Raw genomic sequence first — 13,461 nt, forward strand, 5'->3', positions numbered from 1 at the left:
CCTAGGGGGTCAAGAGGGGTATACCTTGCCCCCTTTCATTAAATTCCCCCTTCGTTTTTCACCTCTTCTTCTCTCTCGATCCTACCGAGAGATAAGATGGCGGCCGCTCCGGACTGTTTAGAATGTTGACAGACACCGGAGAGCCAATCAGCTTTCTGCACGCAAAGTTCCGTTTCGCGAAAAGTAAGCGAACCGGAGCGCAGCCTGGAGCGCTGTTACAGATATATATCTTGTTTTGAACGTTAATTTCTCAAAAACTACTGGAGCACATATATTGAGACCTAGCAAAGGCACATCGGGCTAACAGTCCCTACAATTTTGCCAAGTTTCGTGCAAATCCATTCAGCCGTTCGAGCTAAAAGTGAGTCCAACCGCCCTATGGAAATTAACATGGGAAAAACGCGTTTTGGGACCCCCCTTTTTTCTCGGCCCCCCCTTGATGAAACCCCCCCAAATTTTCAAGGGCTGCTCAGAAACAAAATGTGCCATTTTCCTGAAAATTTCAGCCGATTCCGTCCACAAACACCAAAGTTATTAGACATAGAATTTTCAAAAATCCCATAGGGAGTAAATCCTAACTATATATACCTACTGGCGATAGCCAGTAGGTAATATATATATATACATATATATATATATGTGTGTATATGCACAAAAACTCCACACACCACTTCCGAGTCAGACCGGAGGTCAAGTCGGCGCAGGAACAGAGGAGACGGACCAGCTGATGCGCTACACAGGTTCTTTATTTGCGTTATAGTCGGTAGCAAGAGGGCACTACCCGTTTCGGGCTTCAATATGTGTATATGTGTGCGTGTAGAGTGATTTTTTCAGTGAATTTAATAGGTTTTTTAAATGCTAATTCCTAACTATAACTGGTGTGAAACCTATGGTTTTTTCTGTGAATATATATATATATATATATATATATTACCTACTGGCGGTCGCCAGTAGGTATATATAGTTAGGATTTTTTCCCTATGGCATTTCTGAAAATTCTATGTCTAATAACTTTAGCGTTTGTGGACGGAATCGGCTGAAATTTTCAGGAAAATGGCACATTTTGTTTCTGAGCAGCCCCTGAAAATTTGGGGGGGGGTCGTCAAGGGGGGGCCGAGAAAAAAGGGGGGTCCCAAAACGCGTTTTTCCCATGTTAATTTCCATAGGGCGGTTGGACTCACTTTTAGCCCGAACGGCTGAATGGATTTTCACGAAACTTGGCAAAATTGTAGGGACTGTTAGCCCGATGTGACTTTGCTAGGTCTCAATATATGTGCTTCAGTGGATTTTGAGAAATTACCGTTTAAATCAAGATATATATCTGTAACAGCGCTCCGGGCAGCGATCCGGTTAGCGAACTTTTCGCGTATCGGAACTTTGCGAAGCGAAGCTGATTGGCCCTTCGGTGTCTGTCAACATTCTAAACAGTCCGGAGCGGCCGCCATCTTGTCTCTCGGTAGGATCGAGAGACAAGAGGAGGCCAAAACAAAGGAGGAAATGAAGGAAAGGGGGCAAGGTAGACCCCTTCTGACCCCCTAGGATTGATGAGGGGATATTATAGAGCCACGCTGGGCCCAAAAAAAAAAAAAAAAAATTCCGTTTTTTTCGCCGTAGAGACGCGTCTTGGTACGCGAACTGGGCAGCTAACCGGGAAGCTAACCGGCAGTGTAACGGGAGTCTGACGAGTAGCTGATTGGCTGTCAACATTGTAAACAGTTCGGAGCGGCCGCCATCTTGTCTCTCGGTAGGATCGAGAGACAAGAGGAGGCCAAAACAAAGGGGGAAATGAAGGAAAGGGGCAAGGTAGACCCCTTCTGACCCCCTAGGATTGATGAGGGGATATTATAGAGCCACGCTGGGCCCAAAAAAAAAATTCCGATTTTTTCGCCGTAGAGACGCGTCTTGGTACGCGAACCGGGCAGCTAACCGGCAGTGTAACGGGAGTCTGAAGAGAAGCTGATTGGCTGTTATCATTGTAAACAGTCTGGAGCGGCCGCCATCTTGTCTCTCTGTGGGATCGAGAGACAAGAGGTGGAAAAAAGGTGTAAATGAATGAAAGGGGTAAGGCAGACCCCTCCTGAACCCCTAGGATTGATGAGGGGGCTATTAAAGTTCCCTGGGGGGTGAAAAAAAAATGCGATTTTTCGCTGTAAAGGTGCTTCCTGGTACGTTAACCGGGCAGCTAACCGGCAGCGTAACGGGAGTCCGACATATTGTGTTTTTTGAACGTTTGTGATATGTGCACGTGTGGATTTTGTCTAATTAAGGTTAAAAAAATATATATATATCTTTAAGCGTGTTTTGGCGCGCTTACGTTTTGGGTTTGGTTTGCGCTGCAGAGACGATACGTCACGGTTATGCGATGCATCATGAGGCGTCTCACGGGCTACGTGATACGTCACTTAATAAAGAATATATTTTACAGCTATAGATATTAGCTTTTAAAAAACCAATGAAATTCACAGAAAAAACCATAGGTTATAGACCATATATAGTTAGGAATTTGCATTTACAAAACCTTGAAAATTCACTGAAAAAACCATAGGTTATAGACCATATATAGTTAGGGATTAGCATTTAAAAAACCTTATTTTATTTGCACAAAACCATTGAAATTCCATATATAGTTAGTTGCACTAACTATATATCGCGGACCCGCAATCCACTGCTAATAATGTCACATATTACATCATTCATGACATGGTCAGTGACATCACTGATGACATCACTGATGACATCTCAAATGACATCACTGATGACATCACTGATGACATCTCAAATGACATCACTGATGACATCACTGACATCTCATTTGACATTACTGATTACATCACTGATGATATCATTTATGTGATAATACATCTTCAGACTCTAATATAACCTTAGATACACTCAGTGTAAACAGGCACTCACAGACTGTCACACATCCATGGAGTTACCCACACACCTAGTCAGTCATGCAAAGAATCAATCACACCTCCATTTCCTCAACTATACAGTTATACACACCTTACTTATTCAAACATATACTAACACATATTTACTCTCTTATACAATCCTTGATACAAGTTCACAATGATTCATACAGCCACTCTCACATTCACTGGCTCTTATGTTCAGTTATTTATATATGTCAACTCTCACATGGAGTGTGTTTTACATATGTACTTACTTTGACATGTAGAACTGAGATATCCATTCACTCACCAATACACTCATGCATGCAGTCAACCGCCCATACAGCTGTTTCCACATGCACTTTTGAAACCATACATCTAGTGAATCAACTGCTCACACATCTATGCACAGAGTCATACACCTCCCAGCCACCCACACACACACTCAGTCTCCCATACAAATACTTGGGCAACCAATCAATAACCCATATAGTTACTCATATAGCTACTTATCAACACATGCAACAGTTTACAGAACAACAGACATAATAATGCACAAATTAAGACAGTTTAGTCACTAACCCATGCACTCAGTGAGACACATTTAATCACTCACTCATACAGTCAGTCATGCACCTACTAAATCCTTCATCCAGACACTTATACATCCACTCATTCTTCAATATGTAAGACATATTTTAACTTTACAGAAACATACAGTCACTGGATGTTGTCATCAGTGATGTCATCAGTGATGTCATTTGAGATGTCATCAGTGATGTCATCAGTGATGTCACTGACCATGTCATGAATGATGTAATATGTGACATTATTAGCAGTGGATTGCGGGTCCGCGATATATAGTTAGTGCAACTAACTATATATGGAATTTCAATGGTTTTGTGCAAATAAAATAAGGTTTTTAAATGCTAATCCCTAACTATATATGGTCTATAACCTATGGTTTTTTCAGTGAATTTTCAAGGTTTTGTAAATGCAAATTCCTAACTATATATGGTCTATAACCTATGGTTTTTTCTGTGAATATATATATATATATATATATATATATATATATATATATATATATATATATACATATATATATATATATATATATACATATATATATATATATATATATATATATATATATATATATATATATATATATATATATATATATATATATATATATATATATATATATATATATATATATATATATATATATACATACACACACACACACACACACAATCCTGCTTCCACAGAGACCTCCACAGAAGAAGGCACGTAGTCAAGGCTGTATGGATACAGCATTTTTTATTTTGTTATGTTATGTTAAAATTTGTTTTATATAGCACTCAGCTACTCCGAGAAGTGTCCCGACACTAGAAAAAACCCAAAAGCGGTACAAAGCGGAGGAGCCAGACAGAAAAGAAACTACTGGACAAACAGCCAAGATTTGAGGTTCTTCCTAAATGCCTGAAGGTTTCTCAGGTCACCCTCGACCCTGAGACAAGAAAGACGCCTTTATCAATATATATATATATATATACAAACACACACCCACACACATATATAGTTGTAAGTGTATTTAATCTATTTTCTATTTTGATATGAACAAGTTTACAATTTTTACATATTCTATAACAACATTTTTTTCAATTACATATTTTTCATTTTAAAAAGCTATCTTTTCTGATTATTTTTAGCTTAGGATTTTTTTTAAATAATACAAAAGACATTCATTTTAGTTTATGAACATTTTTAAAGTTTGAAATGAATTTAATAAAAACATTGAATATGTTTAAATTTCGTTATAAATATTTATGACAATATATTTTGGTTTTGATGCTTTGTTCATTTTAATGTTAGTTGTAAAACTCAAGGTTATTGCAATCTATATTTTTTCAGTAGATATTTATTAAAACCTTAGACATTTTTGTAGGACGATAATTTTGAAATTTATATTTTTGTTAATTTTTGTTGATATTTTTGTTAAGTATAGAGTTTATACTTTTTTGGTACACTAGCGGTTGGACTAAAAATGTTTGTTTGTAAAATTTAATAGTACATTTGTCATTGTAAAAACCCACCTAGACGTGCTTATAATGTTTAATATGAACCAAAATGTTATTGTGCGTAGAGATGCCAGGCATGGCACAGACCACTCATGTGATGATGTCAATGCCTGTCTATGCCTTACTCAGACCAGCTCTCGTACAATATCACTGTGTCCTCAAAGAAGTATCCTTCTTCTGGCTCATTAATATCTCATGCTCAGCCGTCTATCAGCTGTCAGCACTCCACCTCCAGGCCAAGTTTCGGATGCAGCTTTGAAATCAGCAACAGCACCAATCTCAAACCAACTATGCTCAATGTTCCAGCTGTACCTGATCTTCCAGCTGGGCTCATGATGAAATAACGCTCTTTGCCACAGTTGGCCTGTGTTTCCAGAAAATAAAGTTCTGACACAATAGTGAATATTCAAGCGTCCAAATTTAATAGTGAACAGAACCCTGGTACCATCTCCCTATGACCATCAATCGCCAACTTCCCAACTTCATACAAGCCCACAAGATTCTAACACTGGAATGCTGCCATCATCTGCTCATGTTGTACAACTAACAAGTGAGTGTGATTACAAAGATATATTAAAAGTCAACAAAAGTAAACATTTTAAAGAATCATGTTTGAATATAAATTCAGAATCAAATATATGATGAAATATTCAATTTTGTAAGCTTGGAGGAACATCACATGTGCTGGTGCTAATGCTGAGATCTACAGGTGACCTAATCTGTTGTAAATGATCTATCTACATGTAAGTAAGAAGTACTGCCATGAGTCCCTGCTTTTTTGGGGTGCATCAAAATGTTTAGATGGAAAGCCTCATGGTTGGCCATAGGTGGTTCTCTGCCAGGGAAGTCAAAGGTATAGGCTTTTCTGATCTGGAAAGGAAGTTCTTCTGCTAGGATCTAAATGACCCTCTAAGTTTCACCAGAACCTGCAAATTGGGAACTACTGGTGACAGATTCTGATCAAGGAGTTATTTTGCACTTTTTTTGGGTCTGCTGTTTATCGTGGATCTATTTTATTTTTACTTACAGGCAAGCATGTGACGAGTGGATGCGTGCATGTGGACGGATGGCGGATTTCATGCTTGCCAGGCAACCCGGGATGTTTTTTTTTCCACTGCCTCCTCTGCCCGGGGGGCGGGGGGAGGGTGGGGGTGGGGTTAGGGGTCAAATACCAGAGACTTGGAGCTGTGACGTCAGCCAGGAATGAGAGAGATGGGAGGGAGATCAGAGCCCGGGCCACTTTATACAGCCGAACTAGTAGCTGAGGGCCCGGCAAGCAAGCTGCAGAGCTCAGGAGCTGTGTGACCACCGTGAGCTGCAGAGCGGGGGAGCTGTGTGACTGCCGCCTACAGTGAGGGGCCGCTACGGGAGATGGGGCTCCCGCTGATTGATCCTGGTGGGGGGGTTATTGGTCAGGGAGGCGCTGCTCCCCACAAGAAGCTAAGGGCCGGAGACACTGCAGCGCATGCACTACCCCACCAGGAGCGCTCCAGACCGTGCCGCCTCCTGCCCCACATGGTGCAGTGAGCTAAAAAACGGTGTTGGATCTAGTCCTGATCTCTTGACTGGGTGAGAGCTTTCTGCTTAATTCAGAGACTCTGTCCCTCACCACCCCTTGTTGTAAATATTCCTGCCCCACAAGGCGCCACTCCGGACGGGGCCCGGGATGTTATATTGAATGCCCCTCTGGCGTTGCAACCATCACGTAGAGACCATCGACAAGCAGGTAGGGGACTGCCAGCACAGCTAAAAGTAGTCTTTGTACGGCCCTGCGTGTTTACCAGTGTTGTGAGGTCCAAAGTGAGGGCATTGCTGTATTGTTTTTGGGGGAGGCGCTGCTCCCCATGAGAAGCTGGGGGCCGCAGATGCTGTGGTGCCTGCACTGCCCCACCAGGAGCGCTCCGACCCTGCCGCCTCCTGCCTGCCGGGCGCTGCTCCAGGCCGGGGCGGGAATGTTTCACTGTATCCCCCTCTGGCTTAATTGGTGAGTGAAAAGTTTTCCTCCGCCGTCCGATCTGGGTATCTTTCATTTGTTTAACTCGTTGCAGTATCTGGGTTAGGCTGCTGTGATACTATAATCTAATTAGTGCAACTATTATTTGCACAAGGCGGTCACAGCGGGCTCTTTGAGGGGACTGGAGATTTGGTTGTGTGGGTGTAAGTCATAGAGGGTAAAAGTTCTGGCCTGGTTTTCGTATCTACTTGAGGAAGGAGCGGAGGAAAATAAAAACCTTAAGCATGGCGACTGATCTTGCAAGTTTACTTTTCACAGCCTGCGTGCTCTCCTTCGCCAGGGTGGACTGAAGCAGCACTACTGACTCTGGCCCTCGAGGCTCATCTTCCTTGTGGGCAGAGTAGGTGCTGGTTTTTAGGGCTCGACTGCTGATGCGCTTCTGAGCATAGCTGGCGAAGCTCTATTATGGCTTATCCAGAGTTTAACAACACTGGCGATTCCACTGGCGATTCCTTGCAGTGCATGTGATTTTTAGGTCATTGCGCAAGCGCAAGCCCTAAAAAGCGCGTGCACAATGCCACCAACCGCCTGCCTGCCTGCCTCGCATTACCACATCAAAGGCAGCCCTCCCAGCGCATTTCTCACCCCCTAATTATTCACGGCTGGCCGGCCGTACTTTCAGTTTCACGGCCTGGTGTCTCCTTTTAAAACTTGTTTAACTTGTTATACAGGACCTTCCCCCAACGCCTGCCCCCCATCCCCGTCCTATCCTTCAGTCCACGGGCAAAACAGCAGACAGGGCACTCCAGCGCTCCAGCCCGGAGCCCAGGAGCCGAGGCTACAGCCCCTTCCTTTTCTTGTTTTAATTATTGCTGCCAATGCTCGTTTGCAAATGCCTTTGCCCTTCATCAAGGAACAGATCTTCGACCCAAATGTATTTACTGACTGCCTGAACTCTGCAGTCACTTTCCACGTCCCTTCATTATAAAAGGAATCTCAGTCTCCCTCCGTCTTCATTTCACTATTATGAATATGCATTTCAGCACAAACATGCCAACCCAACGTCCAGGGAAAGTATGTAAATGCATTTGTCTCACAAGGAACTGGATGAGTGGATAATTTAGGGCAGCCATAACAAAAATATTCTTTGTGACACTGCAGATAACTAGTAGACCCAAACAGATTTGACCATCTGCGTGAATGTCTTTGAATCCTAATTACACAGTATGCATAAAGGTAGAACGGTAAACATACAGCGAGCACTCCCAAATTATGCACACCTAAATATTCCAGGTACTGTGATGGTTCTCTATATAAATGAGAAATAAACAATACCTTGGTGGCAAAAGGCCTGTCTCAACGGCCATTGCCAAGCAGTCATAGAGAAAGGAGATCCTTTTAGGGCTGTGCTGGCCATGTATGAATCTCACAATCCACTGGACACACTGTTCATGAGAATTCTAAAAAAAAAACAAGTTTTTTTTTTATTCAAGTGCATTCTTTCTTTTGAAGGAAAGCAGCCTCTAGTACATTCTAGAACGTGTCATGCATGGTATTTCTTCACCAGCTGCCCTTAATAAACCATGGTCTGCCCATGTGACATAAAATGTCCTCGATGATTAACTTTCCTGTGTGTGTGGAGGGGGTGGGGACTAAAGCAACGGAGCAATGCTTATACCTGAAAAGGTTTATTTATAAGACCCAATGCTTGAAATTGAATGTGCTCTTCGCTATGGAACCGATACAGCGATTGCGGGTGCTGGAGAAAAAAGGTCAGTTTTTTTATCAGCCTCAACATCAGTCTGGGATCACGTTTTTTATTTGCTTGTTTTTGCAGTTTTATATAGTGCAAATTCGACTCTACGGTATCAGAGCGCTTTACATGAGCGCCAGTTGCATACAGATGGAAACGTACATTTTTTGGCATGGAGATTTGCCAGGAATCCGAGGATGCAGAGCCTCACGCTCAGACTCAAACCCGGCTCCCTAGCTTCAACGTCTGCTGCTGTGGCCGTTAGGCCAGATCCAACATCCCGCAACATTAATGACTATCGGCCAGATTCATGAAACTTATTTGCGCTCGCAAAGGGCCAGATTCTCAGAATCTTGCCCTTTGCGAGCGCAAATATTGCATTTGGGATTCATCATCCCAAATGCAAAAATCGGTAATAGCGAATTTGCTAATTTGCGAGGAATTACATTTAAGGAATCTCTATTCCTAAAATGCAATTCATCATCCATTTTTAATTTGCGAAATCGCAATTTCGGGCCGCTATTTACCGCGAGGTCAAACCTCGTGGTAAATAGCGAAAACTTAGAAAAATGCTTTTAAAAGCATTTTTCTAAGTTGCATGTTGCACACACACATGTCCTTTGGACATGTGTGTGTGCAACACCAATGTAGATTACCTTTCAGGGGTGCTACAGGGTGTCCTTTGGACACCCCTAGCACCCTTGAAATCGCATCCTTATTTGCGAATAGCAATTTGCTAATCGCAAATAAGGAATGTGTAGGAATCGCAATTTATTTTGCGATTCCTACATGAATCCCGTTTTGCGAGTCTTACAGACTCGCAAAACGGGTCTTTGATGAATCTGGCAGTATGTTTGGTAAACAGAAAATGTGATTCCGTGTCATGCTCGGAAGCGATAATTATGCTCATCTTTCTTCACTGTATTCATTACAGCAGCTTGCAAACCAACATTAAGTACCACCTTTCCTATGAACCTAAAGGAGAGGAAACCGGAAAAATTAAACCAATCACAGTCCACCAATGTCCTTATAATCCAGTGTTCCTCTCTATGCCCTTTCTTTCTTTGCTGCTCCAGCAGCCTTCTGATATGTGCCACTGTGTTATTTAATGATTTTTATTGCATGGATGTGTATTATTCACTGCTTGTTTTATTTACCAGGCGTGCTTGCTAGGTTTCTGTAATGAATCTGTAAATAGAATCCTTTTTGCTCTTTTCTCCAACTTTGTGTCAGGGTTGGAGGAAAATAGGATAGCTTAAGTAAGAAATGAGCGCAGTAAAAGTTACAATAAAAAAAAACGTCAATGGGTGTGGGTGCTCTGCCACACATTTCACGACGCAGGATTTCCTGCTGAGCTTGCCGCGCTGCGGGAGTGTGAGGTTCACAATGGGGCGGCGTGCAGTGCTCATTTCCTTGTGTTTGTCTGCACACTCCCGTGTCTGCCCCCAGGCCGTGCGCTTCATTATGGGAGGTGAAGGAGGGACCCTCTAATACTGCGGAGCCCCGTGTTGTAATTTGCAGGTTCAAGCTGGAGTTTGTATTTGATGGCATTCATGGTCATCGTGTCTGTTGCGCAGCACTACCGCTTGTCGCTCGGTCAGGTGTGAATGCCAGCAACAAAGCTCCACGCTCTCACGTGTTTCTAAAGGTGATTTACGAGTAACCCGCAGCTCATTAGTTACAAACTGGGTAAGTTAGCTCAGTGGGGAAGAGCCTGTGCGTCACATCATTCCTACAAGTCCGGTCTATTGGCTTTGTCCGTGATTGTTAGTTGCATAAAATAAATAAGCAGCAACTATTGCTTGTTTATATTTATGTGCGGTTTTAATTGCTGCTAGGGTTGCTTTGAGTTTACACGGAAGAGCTGAGTGCTGGCATGGAGGAGTAAGGTCAGTGAACGGCCAGGTTAAGTTTGGCCAAGGACTATCTCAGGCTGTTGGAGCTGGGAAGAGCCAGTGACGTCAGGCTCATGGTCCTTTGCGTGTTCATCACCATCCATAATTCTCTGGCAGTCAGCGCCCACCCGAGCCTTGTCCACCTCTGGTATTGTTTGTTACTGCTCCCTCTTTCACACGCACGCACACACACGCACGCACACATACATTCACAGCAAGATTTTTCTGCTTTTTAAAAGCTCGCTGCTGACATCTGCAGTCATGTAATAAAGGTCATCAATTCACATCCTGGCAGGACCAACTCACACTTCCAGCTTCTAAGGTGGATGAATTGAGTACTGTTACATTGGGTAATAGTAGTTCCTTTTAATTGTGTTGTAAGTGCGGCTCTGGCCAAAATAGACTGCCACGTTAACGAATGCATGCAACACATAGAGCCAGTGGTTCAACGGCTCCGGCTGAGGGGGGATAAATATATCACTTTGTATGCAGACTAATTACTGAGATTCATGCGCATCAGTAAAAACGGAGGCCTGCGGTCGGCCAATTCTCATCACATTATCTGCCTCTCTCGTCATCCCGTCACTGTATATTGCCTGGAATGTGGCTCGCACAAAGCCTCCCTTTACCTGGGGATGCTTAGTTCTGAGGAGCACGCTGCCCACAGCAGAAAATCTATAACTCACTCTATCTGTCTATCTATTTCACTCACTCTATCGCCATCACTCTGTCTATCTATCTATTTATCTATCTATCTATCTATCTATCTATCTATCTATCTATCTATCTATCTATCTATCTATCTATCTATCTATCTATCTCCCTCACTCTATCTATCGCCCTCATTCTATCGCCCTTGCCCTCTATCTATCTATCGCCCTTTATCTATCTCTCTATCGCTATCTATCTATCTATCTATCTATCTATCTATCTATCTATCTATCTATCTATCTATCTATCTATCTATCTATCTATCTATCTATCTATCTATCTATCTATCTATCTCCCTCACTCTATCTGTCTATCTATCTATCTATCTATCGCCCTCACTCTATCTGTCTATCTATCGCACTCACTCTATCTATCGCCATCACTCTATCTATCGATTGCCCTCACTCTATCTATCTGTCTAGCTAGCTATCGCCCTCACTCTATCTATCTATCACCCTCACTCTATCTATCACCCTCACTCTATCGCACTCCCTCTATCTATCTATCTATCTCCCTCCCTCCCTTTATCTATCGCCCTCCCTCCCTCTATCTATCTATCGCCCTCCCTCTATCTATCTATCGCCCTCACTCTATCTATCTATCGCATCACCACAGCATCACTCAGCACCACCACAGCATCACTCAGGGGCATCACAACATCACTATGTGCTACCACAGCATCACTGAACACCACAGCATCACTCGCCGCAACCACATCACGCAGCGCCACCACAGAATCAATCTGTGCAGCCATTTAACAACAACTGGTTCAAATATGTTCTCTCAATGTTTCAAGCTTTATTACAAATGTCACAAAAATATTTCACTTCTGTTCTTGGATTTTCGTCACAATAAAATACACTGAACATAATCTTCACAAAAGTTATTTACAAATGTTTAAGCTATTGCCTTTATACATTACAACTAGCAGCCCGCCCCAGCGTTGCCTGGGGCAGAAGGGGGCTGGGGGCTGCATTTTTAGGCGGGGGCCAGAAGGTGGCTGGGGGCAGCATGTTGTCGAGCGGTGCACGCACCCCCCCGCCTCCAGTCTCCCGCCTCCCGCCTCCCCCGCCTCCAGCCTCCCGCCCCCGCCTTCAGCTTCCCGCCCCGCCCGCCTCCAGCCTCCCGACCCCCCGCCTCCAGCCTCCCGAGTACCGCCCGACTCCCTCCCGCCCCGACTATTTACTTCCCTTACCTGACACGCCGCTCCTCCTCTTCATGTCGCCACCACTGCACCGCCGCCGCTACTCACTGCACCACCGCCCAACGCTCCTCCATGACGCCGCCGCTCCTCCATGACGCCGCAGCTCCTCCATGACGCCGCCGCCGCTCCTCCTTCGTCATGACGCACGTCGCGTCCCAGCCAGCGCTAGGTCCCGGCCGGCGCTACTTTCAGGGGACTACTTTGTTTTGTAAATTATTTTTTTGTTTTGCTTTTTAAATTTTTTTTATATATCCTATGTCCATCTACACACCCTGACATGTTCAAAGATGTATCGGGTGTGTAGATTGGCGCTGTGGTTCCCGAGATTACCTTGCCAAAAGATGCAAGTTCCCTCTATTTAATAGTAGTATAGATAACAATTTTTTTATAAGTATTAATTATTTAAAAAAATTAAAAGCCATTGTTATTTGTAATATCAATACATCTAAGTCACGTAAATACAAAACATGTTGCATTACAAATGCTATAGGTGTTTGCGAAAGTTATAACTATTGGCATTGTAAATGACAAAGCAATCAATTTAGCTATTTTAAAAAATAACACATAAATAAAAAAAAATTCATTTATAAGACCAATAGCTCAAACTTTCCTAATGCGAGCCCTATTGCATTTCCAATGCTTGTGTTACTGGGGGCCAGCTTTGGAGCAGTGCCCGGCCCCCTGTAACTAAAGCAGAAGCGGTGCTTGTTATTAATAGCTGTGAACATGTAACCTGTGGTGTCACTGTAACCCGGCACATTAACTTAAAGGGATGAAGAAAGTGCTCCGTGCCAGAGATCAGGGCAGGGTAGCGCTGTGAACTCTGCCGGGGACTGCCTAGGGCAGCCCTCATGCATATGTGGCCGCCTGTGGGTGGCAGGCCATTTTCCTTCTCTGGCAATTGCAGATGGCTGATGACCTCAACCAGCAGGTAATCAGCTAGTTGTCCTACCACTCAGA

Source organism: Lissotriton vulgaris, chromosome 8 (assembly GCF_964263255.1).
Source record: "Lissotriton vulgaris chromosome 8, aLisVul1.2, whole genome shotgun sequence".
Classification (NCBI taxonomy): Eukaryota; Metazoa; Chordata; class Amphibia; order Caudata; family Salamandridae; genus Lissotriton; species Lissotriton vulgaris.